This window comes from Carassius auratus, chromosome 29, assembly GCF_003368295.1.
Source record: "Carassius auratus strain Wakin chromosome 29, ASM336829v1, whole genome shotgun sequence".
Lineage (NCBI taxonomy): Eukaryota > Metazoa > Chordata > Actinopteri > Cypriniformes > Cyprinidae > Carassius > Carassius auratus.
The window spans coordinates 14375462-14391969 of record NC_039271.1 but is presented as its reverse complement, the minus strand read 5'-3'; the positions used below and the strand labels follow the sequence as shown (position 1 = coordinate 14391969).

Sequence of the window (16508 nt, the reverse complement as noted above, 5' to 3'; positions counted from 1 at the left end):
AGGGCAAGTTCGTTTCTCTTTATTTGTTTACTTATTTATTATTAGAGGAAATATCATAATTCTATGGCCCTGGGATATAGCACATAATCCTGCAATATATTATTAGGTTTATTAGTTTTAATTTTTTTGTGGATTCTCTTTCCCTAGAGAACAATTTAAGCAACCAGTAGCTCATCTTACCTTACTCTCCCGTAAATGTTATAATCCATGTACAGTTTTATGCATTATAACCTGTTCGGCTGCCCTGAAGAGTAAAACAGCCTTAAGCCTTTACCCACAGTCATTTTACCTCTTTATCCGATTGGACTGATTCACTTGGACTGGAATCTGGAGAGTCTCAAATGAAAAATAAGAATTTAATCTACTGGATTTGAACAGATGTGTGTAGATAAGCCTCCTGATACCTTAAATCCCATATAGATTTTGAATTCATAATTCATAAATGCCTTAAAAATGGACTGGTTTGAGATCCACTGCAAAAGCATCTGAACTCAGATAGCATCCCTCTGTGTTACGGCGTCCTGGCACGCGCAGCTTCCGCTCTCATCCAATAGCAGGCAGGTGCCGCGCGGGCCGTGCGTCTGTCTCCGCGCTGCTGCGGGACGACGCGGTGCTTCTGATCCAGGTCTGTGGGTTTGACCAAGGGTTAAACCAGGGGCGTAGATTACGTGGGGGACGCGGGGGACGTGTCCCCCCCACTTTTATCTTCACGGAAATTCGTCCCCCGCACTTTTTCGGGTAAATGTGTTCGTATAGAGGTTTTCAATAAATGGTGTGGATAAATATAGATTTAAACTCAAAGAGACAAAATAGTCTGCGCATGTCCTGATGTTTTTTCGGACCGAGGCGAGATGAACATCACAGAGCGCTAAACACTCTGTGTGTTTGTTTCATTCATACTCGAAGCCGGAGGCGCTCTCGCACAGAGAGTCTTAACGGGAAACTCCTAATATAGACAACAGTGTCCAGCTATTGCTGCATGAAAACATATGTTTTCGGTTTTGTTCTTTTCAAGTCCAAAAAAATCTCTAGCAGGTGACAAAGTATATGAACAATGCAGTGCTAATTGACATTTATTGCAGTATATAAACTATTCTGCCTTATTATATGATAACAAGTGTTTGTAGTATATAAACAAATGATTATTATTTGTTATTGTCCAGCAGTTTTGTAAGAAAACTGAAACTAAACTGAAACTGAAATCTTCAGATTTCTAAGCCAATTAAAATCTAGAAATTAGAGAAAATTCAGAAATAATTCTGATATTCTGATTTGCTGCAAAAAAAACGGAAAAAAACTTGTATTATGATAATGTTGAAAATAGCTGAGTATAAGTTTTTTCAGGTTTCTTTGATGAATAGACAGTTCAGAAGAGCAGCATTTATCTGAAATAGAAATATCTTGTAAAATGATGTCTTTATCATCACTTTTGATCAATTTAAAAAAATCCTCGCTAATACAAATATTAATTTATATCATTTATTTAACAAAAAAATAAAAAATAAATTACATAAATGCTGATCCGTGGATCCTTCTATTCATCAAAAATGCTGAAGAAAATGTACTCCTCTGTTTTAAATATTGATAATCATTAAATTAAGAATGATTTCTGATTAATGTGACACTGAAGACTGGAGGAATGATGCTGAAAATACAGCTTTGATCACAGCAATAAATTACGTTATAAAATATATTCAAATAGAAAACAGTTATTTTAAATAGTAAAAATATTTCACAATATTACTGCTTCTGCTGTACTTTGGGCGAAATAAAGGCAGGCTTCGTGAGCAGAAGAGACTTCTTTCAAAACATTACAAATCTTACTGTTAAAAAACTGTTGACTAGTAGGCTATATAGATTACAGAAATGTTATATCGTAATGTTTTTTATATGTATATCTGTGTGTGTGTGTAATTTTTGTCCCCCTCTCTTCTGAAAAGATGGCTACGCCCCTGGGTTAAACCAAGGGGCAAGGAATTCGACCGGAAGTTGAAGTCGGGTGGGGGCTGCCATCTTTTAGCAGAACTTCACTTGCGTTAGCATTCCCATTGACTCCCATTCATTTTGGCGTCACTTTGACAGCGAATAACTTTACATCTGAGGCGTTTAAAGACTCTGTTTGTCCATTATTTATTTCTAAAGATACACGACAATGTATGAAGGGCTCCATTACCTTCTATGTTACAGTATGGCCCCGTATAAACAGTTTTTGTAAAAAATAAGCTAACGATTGCGTCATAACCACTCGGCTCTCTGTCGCATTACCGTACAGACAGGTGGAGAAGCTCGCAGGCAATTAACTTAATATGGCGTACTGGCGTTACATTTTAAAATACTATACAAAATAATTAATCAGAATACTTACTCCTGCTCACTCACGACAAAAAAAACTCCCCGCTCAAGCTCGCCGTCTCTGCAAGATTAACGATGGCAGTTTGCACGCACAGCCACTTAGAAGATTTACATCTGGCAGACAGGTTGCTGACGTCGTCAAGCTTCGTTTGAGTCTGCGCGTCAGAAATGGAAGTGCTAAAAAACGCTAAAAATGGGCTTCATTTGTCTCAATTGAGTTCCAATTGGGTCGCTGTGTCCATTTCTTTTACTGTCTATGGGTTAAACGCATTCTTCCGGTAAGTTTGCTGCTGATATGGTAATGTGTAAAGCTTCGCGGGTTTCTGGTGAGAATATGATCTGTCTATGACCTTCAGGAGTTTATTCTGCATGCTAAAGTCCGGATGAAGGTGTTCCGCGCAGTTTGGGAATACCGCAATGCAGAAGAACCGGGTGGATGTCATTCCTTTACATATATCTAAAATAATAATAATAATAAATACATAAAATAAATAAACAAAATATATATTACAGGTATTATTTTAAAAAAATACAATTAATAAGTGGAAATTCATACAAACTACAAAGGCTAAATAAGGAATTTTTAACATATCAATAAATTTACTAATTGTTATGCTGAAACAAGTTGAGATGCGAGTTAATTATATGATATTTACTTGCCTAAAGTTGAAACGGGACAGAAGTTAGTCCTCGGTTTCCTGGCAACAGAGGATAGAGATTGTAATGCCAGTGTTTTGTCGGAGGGCTGCGCTAACGAGTTATCATAAATGACGCAGTTATTATACTTCTTAGTGCTTGAAAATACACTTAATATGTTATGGTCACTCCAAGCTGTAATTATAATAGCCTATTTCAAACAAATAAGGAAAAAGGACAGTGAAATTCAGATATGATTTTAATTGCTCTGTTCAAAGAAAATGTAAATCCATGGGTTTCAGTGTGTAAGATCATTTAGATCAGATGGTAGATTTTTACTGCCATCCCTTAGTATGAGTTTACAATAGGCATGCAGTGACCTAAATCCAAATGTGCAGGACAAGAGATAAAGCAGATCAGAGGATGCAATGAGATTATAAGAGATTGGTGAAAATACCATGCATTCAAGTACCACATGCATAACTTGCTGCAAAAACATTTGTTTAGATAGATGGATGACCAAACATGTTCTTGAGATGTATGATGAGTGGATTAGGTTGCAGATGTTCACCATGTCTTCTTGCTCACCCTGTATGAAAGTACAGTGGCTGCAAAGATGAGATGCTGAATGTGTTAGCAAAGATTGTATTTATAATCTTTAAAATATGCCATTGTGTGAGTATGCATGCATGTGTTTATGATAAGATTTACTGTTCCTTTATGGTTACATTTGCAGTGGTGGGTGCACCCATTTGTGGGTGTAAACATGATCATGAAGGTGTAGAATGCTGATTCACTTTTAACATTGGTAGGATTTGATAAATTGTTGCTGTTTTCAATTCGGACACAATCTGCTACAGTCTGCACATCAGAGTGAGACAATGCAGCTTTCAGCAGCTATAACACTGCAGCTAAAAAACAAAACAAAAAAAAAAAAAACATTTCAACCACCCCCACACACACACTCTCTTTCTATTTTTCTCTTTCTCAGGTTTGGTTTTTAACTGTTAGATCAAGATGGTGACCCCAGCCATGCTTCTGTGTGTTCTTTCTTACTTCTTCTTATTGGCTGGTGAGGAACTGAATCTCTCTCTCTCTCTCTGTGTGTGTGTGTGTGTGTGTGTGTGTGTGTGTGTGTGTGTGTTTTATTTTAAATGTGTGCACATTTTCATTTGTGGGTGAACTATTTATTTAGATTATGTGTGTATATTTGTGTGAATTATTTTAGTTAATACCAAATTAATGTTCACTGTGAACCTCTAAAAATTATGTCTATATGATGTATTTCCCTACAACACACAATTTAAATTGCTGTCCAAGTAAATAGAGTCAAATAAAAGTTGCTCTTTAATTTTCCAGTTGCAATTAAACCCAGGATCTTTGAACCCAGAATTTTTGACAGTGAGTATTTAACTTTCACCTGCAAGTACAGAATTTATGTTTTTCACCTCAGTATGTATTATCACATCTGAATTATTGGGTTGTTAGGTGGGTAGTTTTGTGTAAATTGAATATAATGCTGGCTTGTGTAATGTCCATCAGAGGAGGCCACAGGCTTTGGGCCCATATTTGAGGAGGAGCCCTTGGACACAGTGTACGCGGAGGATTCCCCAGAGAACAAAATCTCCATGAACTGCAGGGCGCGGGCCAACCCTCAGGCCATTATCAAGTAATTTTTTCCGCTTCTGATCCTGTGCATTGTTTCTCGTTACCTCTGTCTGTATTGGGAATTGCAGGAAGGTGTTTAGCAAATTCGTTGCACTTGCAAAAATCTATGAGAAAACCAGAAGGTCATTAATAAAAGCCTGCATTTCACAGATGGTGGTTAAACAACTGGGAAATTAAACTGATGGAACAACCTGAAGAGCACTATAGCCTGGTGGGAGGAAACCTGGTCATCACCAACCCAGACAAGAGCAAGCATGCTGGGAAATATGTGTGTGTGGCTAAGAACGTGTATGGCACTGTCATCAGCAAAGAGGCCACTGTCAAATTTGGATGTATGTGACAGATACAGTCTTATATTTGTAAAGACTAGATTGTTTCCAGATATCTGTTTTGTCATATTCTGTCTTCAGTTGTTTCTTTTTTCTCTTTCTTTTTCGGCCTGTAGACATAAACCAGTTCTCTACAGATGAGAGAGAGCCGGTGCATGTAAAGGAGGGACAGGGAGCGGGACTGCTGTGTTCTCCTCCCTCTCGCTATCCAAGTAAGACATGATCACCTCACAAACCAGACATGATCACATCCCCAAGGAGAAAACAGTTTAACAAAGTGATACTAATACTTAAGTGTTTTGTTTTCAAATCTCTGATTAGCAGTGCCATAGTATATTCATTTTTTGTGGCACCATGATAAAAAGCAGAAAGAAAAAAATAAACTTTTGTGATTCCATATGATATGCTGGTCTCAGCACTGAAAAAAAAAGTGAAATAAAGATTTACTTAAGATTAAGGTTTTGGAGACAATTGTACATTTAATAGTAAAGTAAAATGTACATTAAAATGTAATAATCGAAATTAATTTAAATAATTTTAAATAATACAACTTTGTGACATAATATTCAACAAAGTGAGTAAATCTAAATAAAAATTTTCAGTTTCTAGAGTAACCTTTTCATAAAAATCGGATTATAATAACCACTTATAATAACCTAGCAAGGTATAATAATAATGATATTAGCACAATATTTAATAACAAATAATATTTGAGAGAATTCTTTGAATTTATTTAAAATATGGTTCCATTTGTTAACATTAATTAACTAAATTAGTTAGCATGAAATAACAATCATTATGAAAATCAAAAGTTGTATCTGTTAATATAATTTAATGAACCTGAGCTAACATGTACTAACAATGAAGAGTTTTATTTTATTAACTAATGTAAATAAAGATGAATAAATACTGATACACGTTTTCCATTGTTATACAGTACAATGTTAACCAGCATTAACCAGTGTTAAATAATTAAACTCATTGTAAAGTGTTATTAAGTTATTTTAAACACTCTCAGAAAAAAAGATACAAAAAGCTGTCACTTTTTAAAAAGGTACTAATATGTGCTATTTAGGTATGAATGTGTTGTAATTTAGATACAATTATGTACTGTGCCTTTAAGGTACATATAAGGGTTACATAAGGTGCAAAGGTGTTTTTTTTTGAAAGGGTACTGTCCCAGTGACAGCTTTTATACCTTTTTTTTCTCAGAGTGCATGATAACCAACAATCATAGAGGTACATAGTAAAAGAAAGTGCTTTAATCAAAAGGAATGCACATTTTCACTTTCCTCCCAGCAACCGAAATCAGATTTCTGTCAATTGTCGGTTTGTCTCTCAGGTGAGGTGATGTTCCGCTGGATCTACAACGACTTCCCCAACTTCATCATACCAGACCAGAGGCGTTTCGTGTCACAGACCACTGGCAATCTGTACTTCGCTAAGGTCGAGGCGTCTGATGTTGGGAATTATTCTTGTTTCGTGTCAAGCCCCACCATCGGCAAGAGTGTTTTCAGCATGCCGATTTCTCCGATTCCACAAATAGAGAGAGAGCACTGTAAAATTACCCATAATAGCAAGATTTTTGCGCATTAATTGCCTTTCTGAGACCACTGTTGTTTTTAAAGGTCAATTAATGACCTACCTTTTCTTCTCTGCCCTTTGCTCAGAGGAGGTGAAGCGGTATCCTGCTGATATCCATGTGAAATTTCCCAAGACCTATGCCTTGGTGCATCAGAACATCACTCTGGAGTGCTTTGCCCTTGGAAAGTGAGTCAACAAATGCAGGTACTGTCCATGGTACTGATGCCATGGTACTTTGATAAACAAAATACAATGGTACTGAATGAATACACTATTCATTTACCATAATCTTTACAGGCTACCCTGAAGTATTTCAGAGAATATGAGGGTATAATCATGGTACATGTCCATTAAACATAGAAACACAACTGTACTATTTTTTTTTCATAGTCATTTACTTAATAGTATTAGATTTGGTGTTGTTTTCAACCATACAGTATAAGCTCAATGTTTACCTTTCAGTCCGCTCCCACACATCCGCTGGAGGAAGTTAGATGCTGATCTCCCGCCCAACTATGAGGTCAGCATGAATGGAGCTTTACTGCACCTGATTAACGTTCAGAACGAGGATGAAGGGAGCTACGAGTGCGAGACGCTCAATGTTAAAGGGATGGACTGGTATCGACAGTGGCTCTATGTGGAAGGTAAAACAAACTCTAAAAACAAAAGTTTAAAAGACAGATACTCTGGTTTAGAATTTTTATAAAAATGGCTTATAATAATTAATTATAAAAATATTCTATCATATTATATCATATCATAATTTTTTTTTTTTTTTAAGAAATCTCTGACATGCTCTCCTAGGCAGTATTTATTTGATATAAAATAAACTTAAAAACACTAATATTGTGAAATATTATTACCATTTAAAAATTGTATTAATATATTTTAATTCGAAATTTATTCTTGATGGTAAAATTGAATTTTTAGCAGCCGTTACTCAGTTGTTTTTAGTCTCCCATGATCCATCCGAAATTATTTGGTGCTCAAAAACATTTTTCTTAGTATTATTAATGTTGAAAATGGTTAATTTGCTTTACATTTTTGTAGAAACCATGATCCATTTTTTAAAGATTCTTTGATGGCTTGAAAATTCAAAAGAACAGTATTTATTTGATCTTTTGTAACATTATAAATATCTTTCCATGTCACTTTTGATTAATTTAATGCATCCTTTCTGAATAAAACAATAATTTTCTTAAAAAATGCTGCATCCAAAATCAAATACTTCCCTACTATATAGTATGCAAAAAAATAAAAAAAAATAAAATAAAAAAATAATAACACTAAAAGAGTAGTAAGCCTAATTCATAGTATTCAAGAAAAAAACAGTAGGCAAAAAGTACCCAGGTGAAATACCTGAAATTCTACATTGCGCATAAAATGGATACTTTACTATCCCATGAGGCCACAGGAGAGGATTGTTTTTAATGCCAGTGACACAACTGACACTGATAAGTCATGTGGCATTAACAACATGGTCATTCCTACAACCCATGGTCATCCTACGTATATAGAACATACTTGTTTAACAGTCAGTTCAAAGGCACATATAATACCGACTCAAGACAGTACAGGACATGAAACGCAGCGATTGTGTGCATGTGATTGTCTCCTCAGGTGCTCCAGAGTGGGCGGAGCACATCAATGACACGGAGAAAGATGTTGGTAGTGAACTCACTCTCAGGTGTGTGGCCGTGGGGAAGCCTTTACCATGGATACGCTGGCTGAAGGATGGCTATTCAGTTAATACACTGTTTTATTTGTTGAGGAAGAGAACCCAAATGAGAACCTCCGATTATTTTATTTCAAGTACTCATATGTGTTCTGTTGCATTTTTCCTCTTTAGTATGGCAAAGGGGAGCTGAAGTTCTCCAGTCTCACTTTTGAGGATTCGGGCATGTATCAGTGTATTGCTGAGAATGATTGGGGGACCATCTATGCCAGCGCGGAGCTTCGGGTTGTCTGTGAGCTTTTAAATACTTCTCTACGCTTGTAAAGTATAGCTTACGTAGACAAAAAATAGCTTTTCTAGGAGTGTCTTCAAAAAGGTACATCATTATTTTTTGAAGGTTGAGTGTCTACAATGGTCTCTTCACATCCTGTGCACCAACATTTATTTACAATCCGGTGAAGAAGGATCTGCTCGGGGCTGAAAATGGACGTGTGGTTATAGAGTGCCAACCCCGCGCTGCTCCTAAACCCAGGTTCATCTGGAAACGAGGCTCAGAGCTGCTGACCAACTCTTCAAGGTTAGTCAGTCCAACTTAAATGCATGCATTTACTTGCAGGTAAATCATTATGTTGTGTCAGATATAGAGGCTTAGTTACATTTATCTTAATTTTCAGGATGTTAATTTGGGATGATGGAAGTCTGGAGATTCTGAACGTGAGGGCTCATACACATGCTAAGCTGAGAATGACCGTGGCAAATCCAACAGCACAGGAACCCTCTCTATCACCAGTCAGACAATTTAATTTAATTTAATTTAATTTAATTTAATTTAATTTAATTTAATTTAATTTAATTTAATTTAATTTAATTTAATTTAATTTAATTTAATTTAATTTAATTTAATTTAATTTAATTTAATTTAATTTAATTTAATTTAATTTAATTTAATTTAATTTAGCCAATACCAACTTTATTTTATTTTATTTAAAATGATTTATGCCAGTTCAGACGATACCACCTTTGTATTGTTTAATTTTATTTATATATTATTAGAAATATTTCCACTGAAGTGTAGCTATTTATTTTTCCTTAATTGATTAATTAATTAAAACTAAAATGAATTAACATTATCTTGTAAATAAAATTATTTATGAACTGAATAGTTCATATGGGTAGTTTCATAAATTTTATTTACTTTTTTTAATCGACATAAGAGGTTAATATTGATATGAATTTAAGTGTGTATGTTTGTTTATCATAGGTTTTGTGACAAGTCTTTTTAATTTTTAATCAATAGTTAATATGTGGTGTATGCATTTGTGTCCGTTTCATTTTCTCAGAGGCCACCAAAATCACAAAGGCTCCATCAGACACCGAGGCAGTCGTAGGTGACACTACAATTCTCCAGTGCTCTGCATCATATGACCCCAGCCTGGACATCACCTTCATCTGGACTGTTGATTCCTACGTCATCAACTTCTACACAGACTTTGAACACTACGAGCTGCTCACGGTGATTAGAGACAGGAATCTAAGGCATTCTGTTTTCATAAAGAGCAGTCATTTCACTGTTTGTGAGTGTGTTTTTGCAGGGTCACGAGAACAGCGGAGACCTGCTGATCAAGAACATTCAGGTGAGGCACGCAGGACACTATACCTGCACAGCTCAGACCATAGTGGACGATGCCATCGCAGAAGCTGATGTATTTGTCAAAGGTTGAACTCCTAGTGTGTCCAAACTTATTAAAATAATGCCTCTGATATGTGCATATGCTCAAAAATGCAGTGATGTTCAGTTTGTTCAACGACTAACCATCTGCATAAATCAAATAGACTTGACGCAAATATAACCATCATGACATTGCCGACTGTTTTCTCTTTAGGTCTGCCTGGTCCTCCAGGTGGTGTCCGTGTGGAAGAGATTGGAGAAACCTCAGTAAAACTACGGTGGAGTCTGGGAGCAGACCACGGTAGTCCTCTTATCCAACATGTTGTACAAACACGAGACTTTTACGCCCTGGATCCTGAGGACTGGAAAACCGCGTCCACCTGTGAGTAGACACAGATTTTAAGCCCTTCCAACATATTTTCTGATATGTCTGAAAAAGAACACAGAATGAATCTTTTTTGTTCGATTTTTCGTTGTATTTTAGATTATAATTCACTGAACTTGATCTTTGTCATATTTAGGAATAAGATCATTTGAAGAACTTCATATATTGTTAAATCTTCTTGTTTGGTATTTTGCTCTTGTGATCATGTTCTGCGAAACTTAAAGGGATAGTCCACTCAAAAATGAAAATTTTGACTATTTATTCACCATCAAGTTGTCCCAAATCTGTAAGAGTTTTTCTCCTTCTGCTGAACACAAGAATTATATTTTGAAGAATGTTGATAACCAAGCAGCTGCCGGTAGCCGTTGACTTCCACAGAATAGGGAATAATAATATGGAAGTCAACCGGCAACTGTTTGGTTACCCAGGATTTTAATCTTTGGACGGATTATCTCTTTAAATCAGAATTTTTAATAGAACAAATATTGTCTTCCCAGCTCCTGTGTTTTTGGACGGGTCTACAGAGTCAGCCACCATAGTTGACCTTTACCCCTGGATGCAATATGAATTCCGTGTGCATGCCATCAATGAATTTGGAGCTGGGGAAAACAGCCGTCCGTCCATCAAAATCAAGTCATGGGACACCAGTGAGTTTATTTAGAAAAAGCACTACTTTCAGTGTTTAATATTTATCGGATTTTTCGGACTATAAGTCACACCTGAGTATAAGTCGCATCAGTCCAAAAATACGTCATGATGAGGAAAAAAACATATGTATGTCGCACTGTACTATAAGTTGCATTTATTTAGAATTTAGAATCAAGAGAAAACATTACCGTCTACAGCCGCGAGATGGCGCTCTATGCTGCTCAGTGTAGACTACAGGAGAAATGAGCAGCATAGAGCGCCATCTCGCGGCTGTAGACGGTAATGTTTTCTATTGGTTAATTTCTCTTGGTTCATTTCTCTCGGTTCATGTCAAATTAATTTTGATAAATAAGTCGCACCTGACTATAAGTCGCAGGACCAGCCAAACTATGAAAAAAGTGCGACTTATAGTCCGTATATTGAATGAATTACATTTAAAATAAATTAATAAAATAGTCAGTTATATATTAATATATATTATATGAATAAAAATCATAATGCTTCTAAAAAACATTTTGTTTATAATTAATGTATATTTGTATATACAACTATTTACAGTACAGTAGCACATACAGTATATTCTCCCTTCGTGTTTCTCAGGGCCTATAATAGCTCCTTCTGACGTACTGGGGCAAGTTGGAATAAGCGGAGAGCTCATCGTGACCTGGACTGTACGTGTTGTTCATATGCTACTGTATTTATGCTATGTTTGTTGAGAAGAGGTCAGTGTCAAATTTCTGATGTCTTTCATTTCCTTAATTTCATTGCAGCCTGTAAAGCCTCAGTTCTTCTTTGGTAAAAAATTTGGCTACGTCGTGGCGTTTAAGCAGCATGAGGATTTTGAATGGAAATGGGCGACTGTGGAGGATCCCGAGACTAGACGCTACGTCTACAAAGAGAGCATGGCCCCAGACACTGAGATACAGGTCAAAGTGAGCACCTACAATAACAAAGGAGAAGGAGCATCAAGTCATATCAGTGGTCTACTCACCAAGGCTAGGTGAGATGTATTTCTATTTACTTATTGTAAATTGAGTAAAGAGAGATTATTTTATTATAATCATCTCTCCTAGCACCGACTGAAGCTCCATTAGACGTCTACGCCCGCCAGGTCACTGCTACAGAAGCTTTGGTCTGGTGGTTACCGGTCTACCAGGCACCGCCAAACTGGGTCGATGGATACCAGGTGAGTCCTGAGTGGAATAGGAAGGAATAATAATGAATTTTGATCCTCATGTCCCTTCATTTGGTGTCCAGATTCGTTACTGGAGGAAGTACGGTGATAATGAGGCTGCCGCCTCTTGAGTCCTTGTGCATAGAACAACTAACCAAACACGCCTGGAGAACATGAGGCCTGACTCCCACTACCTCATAGAGATACGAGCATTCAACGGAGCTGGGCTCGGCCCACCCAGCGAGCACTGTGAAATGTTCACCAGGAGACTACGTAAGAGATTTGCACTTCTCTAGATAACATGCCCAGATTATAGGTATATACAGACCTCCCATTTGAAATGAGAGGCTTTAAGTATCTTAAATGCACTGTTAATATATGTGTATTATCTTTCCAGCCCCAAGTCGCCATTTGAGAGTCTACAAATATGTCAGCTTTAGTCGCAAATGGCTCTATCTATATTGGGATCACATCTATAACTTACTGGAATGAGTCATATGTGGAGGGATTGAGTATTTAACTTGGTATTCTGTTTAATTTCTTGTTAATCTTAATGCTTATTTTATTCATGTTTTTTTTATATCCTTATTTAAATTGTGTTTTATTTTATTTCTGGAACATTTTTAATGCCTTTATTTTAATTAATGTTTTTGTTTTTACTGTATTTTATTTGATTATTTATGCTATTTTATTTGAAATTATTTAATTACTATTTTATTTTATTTAAAAAATCCTAATGTTTATTTATCATTTATACCATTTATACTTATTTTAAAATTCTTTATTTTAATTCATCCTCTATTAATTTAATTTATTGATTTACTTTTTTGAGTGTGTATTGATGCCTTGGAAATATTGCATGTATAACCCTTTGTATTTTTCTTTCAGATTTTGTTTAGGAAGGAAGGAGAGCGTTATGGGAAGCTTTACACCACAGGCAAACACTACATTAACTTTCCCATGCCAGAGACAGGCGATTACATCATAGAGGTCCGAGCTCGCTGTGAGGGAGGTGATGGACCCATATCACAAATCAGAGTGCAAGGTGAATACTGTCTTTTACTTATCAGTAAGGATTTCATTTTTATCCACCTCATTCATCATTTTCCAACCCTAATCATATTGATGGTACTGACAAAATGATATCTGAAGTTCTGCATAGTTTAAGGTATATATTCAATGCAAGAATTGAAATAATTTCACGTGGTCATAGATGCAGTTCTACAAATGTAACCGTTATTCATGTTGATCTTTCTTGCCATTGTTTTGTATTATGTTCAGGGAAAGCTGCTCTGGGTGCTGAATCTCTCAGCGTTGCCTCTGTCTTGCTGCTGGCACTGGGCTGGATGAATTCAGGCCTGTAGGCAAAAACAACTGCAACACTTTGGTGAAATTCACTTTTAAGAAACATTCTTAATGTAGTTTGAGTGCATTTCCCTAAAGAGGTGGTTTTCGTGGTGCAGATGAAGTTTTTTGGGGAATACAAAGAATTTGTTTGAATTTACCCTCTTGGTTTGCCTTACAGACTACCCACAATCAATGAATGAAACGGTATTGTAAAGTAAATGTTGTGGAAGGGTATGGTGAATTTTTTTTATGACTTCCCAGTCACTTATTCAGAAATAAGACATATTTAGTTATTTATTTACCACAAAAAATGTCTTTTTTTTTTTTTTTTTTACGTCAACAGCTGCTCTAGATTATTGCTTACATGTTTCATCTTCAGTGTTTATTTATACTAAACTTGCTTGTCCACATATTTAATTTCCATTTGACAGTGTTTACAAATCTATTTTTGTGACCGTGTTTGATTTTTTTTACATGTATTTTATATTCCTAGTAGTTTACATTGATATTTTCATTTGTGTATCAATAAACATTGAAAACATCACTAAACAAAGTGCTTCTCTTGTCTTCTAATACTACTGTAAGTTTTTCATAGCAGAAAGATTTAAACTACCAGTTACCAGTATATTGGAAATCCTGCCATTAAAGTTTCTACCTAAAATCAAATAATGTTTGAATTATGTTGATGTACTAAAAAAAAAAATTATATGCAACTTGGAAAATGGTACTGTCTCTTTTACAGATTATTTTGTAACATAAAATGTAACTTGTATTAAAATCTAGTTTTAAACACATCAAATGTTATTTGTTAAAATTGATAAGCTAAGTTTATATATATACCCCCAACTAAGAATTTGCAAGTTGCTGTAAATGGACTACAACCCGATGTCTGTCTCGTCAGGTACATAAACTTACATCCTTGTGGTAGTTGTAGTCCGTATAGTAACTTGTTAGCAAAGTCTTAAGAATTCACTTTTGGGGAATGAATGCGTGTAATTTATTTTGTACAAAAACACTAATCTCTTAAAGTTATCAGACTTTAATTATGAATTATTATTTTATAATCTTTTAAAATAAAAAAATTAATTAACGTCCTCTAGAGGGCACCAGTGGTTAAACTGGCTTTTGGATGACGCCATAAACAAAGCTTGGTGCACGTGCGTTACTTGCCTCTTCTTTTCAGATAAATGAAGTTAAACTAGACAAACAATCACACCTGTCAAGTCCATAAAATCTCAACGTTGGAAGAGAAAATCGTGAGTTTTTTATTTATTTATTTTTTTGCCATCACATTCTTTTTGAAAACGGTTTACATATGCTAATTGTTGAAACAACATCCAAATTGCTGCCATCCAGTAAGTTAGATGTCAGCATAACGTTAACTGAAGAACAATTGCAGACCAGTGAATCCTATTCAGTTACTATTTCACGTACTGTGGGTATTTAATCACTTTTTTCTATAGTATGCACTTACATGAACACCTTTTAAGATAAAATCATATTTGGAATTATATAGTATGCTTATACGTTGTATAGTACATAGAAATAATTATTCAGATTCACTTAAAATTGGGTCATATTTTGCCTGAAATTGAGGATATGACTGTAATATTCTTTGCAAATTAATTATAGAATAGTGTCTATCTGCATAACAGAGTTGCATTAATGTCTGTGTCGCCTGTATGTGGACTGTAAACACTTCATGGTACATAATACGGTATCTTCCCTTGTTCCTTATTGTCTGATGCATATATTTGACTGGTGATTGTGGCTGAGAAACCCCTAATTAACATTATCATTAGGGCTCTTAATGAAGCAGCACTGGTAGTGACATATAGACCAGAGATTTACACAACTCCTGTAAGGTGTGATGAATACTGTTTTTTTTTTTTTTTTACAGTGTTTGTGGAGGCATGTTTTGAATATAGTGGCATATATAATGTTCTAATATAGTGTTAATTCAATACCAGATAGCTGGCGTAGTTTAGTGGGTGTTTATTATGAATTGTTTGTTTTCAGAGAGAAAAATGACAAATGAGATATCTTTATACTGTATCTTAGTTGTTAGTCAGCATTGAGAATAAACAGATACTTTTGATTGATTTTTTTATATTTTTTATCCTTTTATCAAAAGACCCCCGTGATCTATAACAAGTGAGTTTCAGATTAGATCTCTAACATTTCTCTAACTGGTTTGCCATGATTCCAGAGTCATTGATCTTAATATGAACTCCATTTTTTTTGTCTCCACATCTCAGAATATACATGTATGCATTTAACAGATGCTTTTATAATAGGAGTAGAGGAAATAGTTCACCCAAAAATGAAAAATTGCTGGAAATGTACTCACCATGAGACCATCCAAGATATTAAAGTGATTGTTTCTTCATCTGAACAGATTTGGAGAAATTTAGCATTACAGTACAACTTGCTCACCAATCCATCCTCTGCAGTGAATGGGTGCCATCAGAATGAGAGTTCAAACAGCTAACTTAAACATCATAATAACATAAAAAGCTGTGTGTCTGTAATCAACAAATTCAACTTTAAACCTCTAAGTCCTCTATCCAAAATTAAGTCATCTTTTTAAATCGGAAGAGAAATGTGCACACATTTTGATGTGAGGGGACAGAAGTGGAAGGAATTTGTTTAGGCTAGAAGTGATGGTTCAAAGTTAAAATGCCTTCATTTTGCAAATTTTCATTTTGGGGTGCACTATTCCTTTAAAATAGAAAAACACAAACAATTTGTAATAGTACACTGTTAAAAATTTATTGTAATTTTACAGGAAATTCCTGGCAACTAATTGCCGTGAATTTACAGCAAGTAATATACAGGTAATATATTGTTTTTTTAATACAATAGAGTCCTGTATTTTTACAGCAGTGCTACTGTGATTAAAGTAGCATTATTACAGTAAAATGCTGTAATTTATTTAAATTTACTGTATATTTACTGCAACTCAGTTGCCAGGAATTTCCTGTAATTTTACAGGAGACAATTACAATATTGTAATTCAAAATATATTGTAATTTCTAAAT

General features: G+C 35.2%; 1 pseudogene; it reads left to right on the top strand.

Moving 5' to 3' along the window:
- The first annotated feature begins 2582 nt into the window (after positions 1-2582).
- Positions 2583-13484, top strand: LOC113047748 (contactin-1-like; annotated as a pseudogene).
- The last annotated feature ends 3024 nt before the right edge of the window (positions 13485-16508 follow it).